Source organism: Paramormyrops kingsleyae, chromosome 5 (assembly GCF_048594095.1).
Source record: "Paramormyrops kingsleyae isolate MSU_618 chromosome 5, PKINGS_0.4, whole genome shotgun sequence".
NCBI lineage: Eukaryota > Metazoa > Chordata > Actinopteri > Osteoglossiformes > Mormyridae > Paramormyrops > Paramormyrops kingsleyae.
Genome location: NC_132801.1, coordinates 33,916,285 through 33,919,176, shown reverse-complemented (window position 1 = coordinate 33,919,176; position 2,892 = coordinate 33,916,285). Strand labels below are relative to the sequence as shown.

At 38.2% G+C, this 2,892-nt stretch overlaps 1 long non-coding RNA gene across 1 annotated transcript; it reads right to left on the bottom strand.

Moving 5' to 3' along the window:
• Positions 1-893: 893 nt before the first annotated feature.
• LOC140590998 (uncharacterized) lies at positions 894-2,674 on the bottom strand. The gene is made up of 2 exons (XR_011991883.1): positions 2,498-2,674; positions 894-2,060 (listed from the first exon to the last, which is right to left on the bottom strand). It is a non-coding gene; the product is annotated as an uncharacterized lncRNA (long non-coding RNA).
• Between the last annotated feature and the right edge of the window lie 218 nt (positions 2,675-2,892).

Below are 2,892 nucleotides of genomic sequence, written 5' to 3'. Positions count from 1 at the left end.
ATAAAATGATGCATTAGACATGTGAGAACACTGCTGGCCAGCTTTCAGGCCACAGGTTAGTAAAAGAGCTGTATTTTGCAGTCAAAAGTTTGTGTATTGTGTACTGGGAAGGAACAGAGATAAAACATAGGAAGTGTACCTATATGGTTACTGGGAAGAAAACAGAAAACATAATACAGTACAAACGGACTTTAAGGGATCTGGCAAAACAGTCCGTTATATCCAAAGTCCGTTAATAGAGTTGCTGTATGCCCAGAACACAACTACAGGACACCATTTACTCATGCCACACCCCAGCAGACACACTTGTGGTATAGATTATTGTATTGTACATGCAATAATCCAACTTTACCTGACTGTTGGAAGTATATATGGCCTATACTGTAAATCATTATACATGTACGGTACAGTAGTAATCTTGACCTCATTAGTTACTGCATCCCTCCAGCTGCAAGCGTTGTTTGCCGACGCACAGCGTGCCTGGTGATGGACAGCTACACAGACCAATCAGTTTTGCCTGCTGTTACGCCATGCCTATTTATAGAGCGTGACTATTACTACGTATCTGCACCGGATATCACCGGCACGCCATGCACCTTGTAGGCGGAACCTGCATGTGCGTTATAGCTGAACAAAATTACAGCTAAAAGCAGGCCCTGGGGACCAAATTGTTTGTCCGTTATAAGCGTTCCGTTATATGTGAGTCCGAAGCTTTTTCTGCATGTTCATAAAGGCACACGGCCGGGACCAGCAGACCTCGACCATTATAGATGATATTCCGTTATAAGTGAGTCCACTATAACAGGATTATACTGCATTAGAAACCATTCTTTAGCCTTTCAAGTGCATCACTCCTCTGTTTCTTCCAGCAAATGAAATGGCATTGATTCATCTTAGCATAGAGTGATATGTTCTTTATTTATTTCACATTAGCATAATTTATTATGATGATAAACCTTACAATCAGACCTTAATAAATCATAATATCACAGAGAGATGAAAAAATGTCTCCACTTTTGTTCACATCTAAGTACCTCGTTTCATGCATTTGTACTGTGTTTACAATGTCGAAGAAGTTTTCTTATTTAAATAGTGTGCATCTGTGAAAGCTTGCAGCAAACACTAAATCTGTTCCACTCCTCTCTGGCACAGTCAACAAAGTACAATACCACGAACCATATGTTTTTAAACCTTTTTGCGCATCTATGATTGGTTAAGATTTCATAATTAATGCCCTTTATTGCTGCCACTGTATTAAGTTTTTATTCTGGGTCATTACCTTGTTATTTGAAACACCCACTTCCTTTGAAAGGGATCTACATGCTCTTTATATCAATAGTTATTTTTTATCACTACATCATAAGATTTATAAGTGTAATATTTGCAAAAAAAATAGCAAGATATCAGCAAAAAAATTACACAAAAGTGTGATCTTTTGCAAGTAACATTGTGTGATTTCTTATAGTTGAAGCCTTGGAATTTGTTTACATTTTTTGCCAGCATTTTTAAGTTTTAATTTTGACCAAAAGCCAGAATGGTTATATAAAGTACAACAAGTAAGATAATTTTCTGCTTTATACAGTATAATCGTGGTATGCTATGTAATAAAAACTTGTAGTCTGCTCTAGGTTATACGAACACAAAATCACTGAAGTGTTATTTTAGTCCTGATTATGCTACAAAGATAATTCCTTTTGTTACTCTGGAAAACATTTTCCCCCATCATCTGATTTTTACAACATGCTTTTCCCTGTGTGTACAAAACATCTTTGTCTTGACAGCCAAGCCTATTACAAAACAATACTGTGTCTTAATAATGGATTAATCTCAAAGCTTTAAATTTACATTTAGCATGAAAAAATCTGGATATGTATATTTATTACACTATGATTTTTTACAGAAACTGAAAGAACCTTGAACTTCCTCTGCAGTGCATATTTTCAAGAGGAAGGAAACTTAGATTAGTTGTTTTTTCTCCAGTTCTTCCAAGACATGTGCGACAGGTTCTTTGTGTGATCTCAGGCAGCTGAGGAGGATCACAGTGGCCGGGAACGTAGGAGCTGGGCATGTAACGAGAGAGACAACAGACAACATGACCTGTTCTCAGTTCCATCTCCCATGAATTAATCAAAAACAAACTGAACCCAACTTATTAAAGCAAACATTTGATGAATTAAACATCTCATAAAGTCAAGTGAGGTGTAAATGCATTGAAGTTAGCAAGCATTGAACACCAGGTGATTCCAGTCTATTCTGATTGCTGATAACCTCATTTATTTATCATAATTATATATAAATATAGTCATAAATAAGCACTAGGGCAAACAAAGGTGGCAGGTTTAAAAAAAACTTCTTTAGCTAACAAAAGGCTTAAAGCTCATTTTTGTCTGCACTGCATATAGCCATTCTGTGAGAAACACTATGAAGGGCAGCTGTGTGGCAGATTGATTAAAATGTTCTTCTTGCCAAATCATATGAAATCATATAATTAAGTTACCATGGTGGCATGTAGCAAGCACAGCAGGTCTTGGCTTATATTCTGCAGCTTTTCTTCCCCTTCTTTCCTCAGGAGAGCACAGCGAGCGCATTGCCACGGATGTAATGCGAAAGCGAAAGGACATCGATTCAAACTGCCGGCTGATGAAGTCGTAATCGCACACGATTCCACTGACGCTGCCTTCCTCATGGTGGCTTTCCTCTGCTAAAAATAGAAGCCGTGACCAGTCGCAGCCCTTGGGAGAAGTGACACTGTGCACTTATCAGAGCTAATGCTCTACCAGGGGGATGAGGCCAGATGCAGAAAAACAGGCCGAGGACGAATCCAAGCCAAGGCTATGCAGGGCATTGTGCTTTTACCTTATCAAAATAGTCATTAGACTCAACATGTAGAAT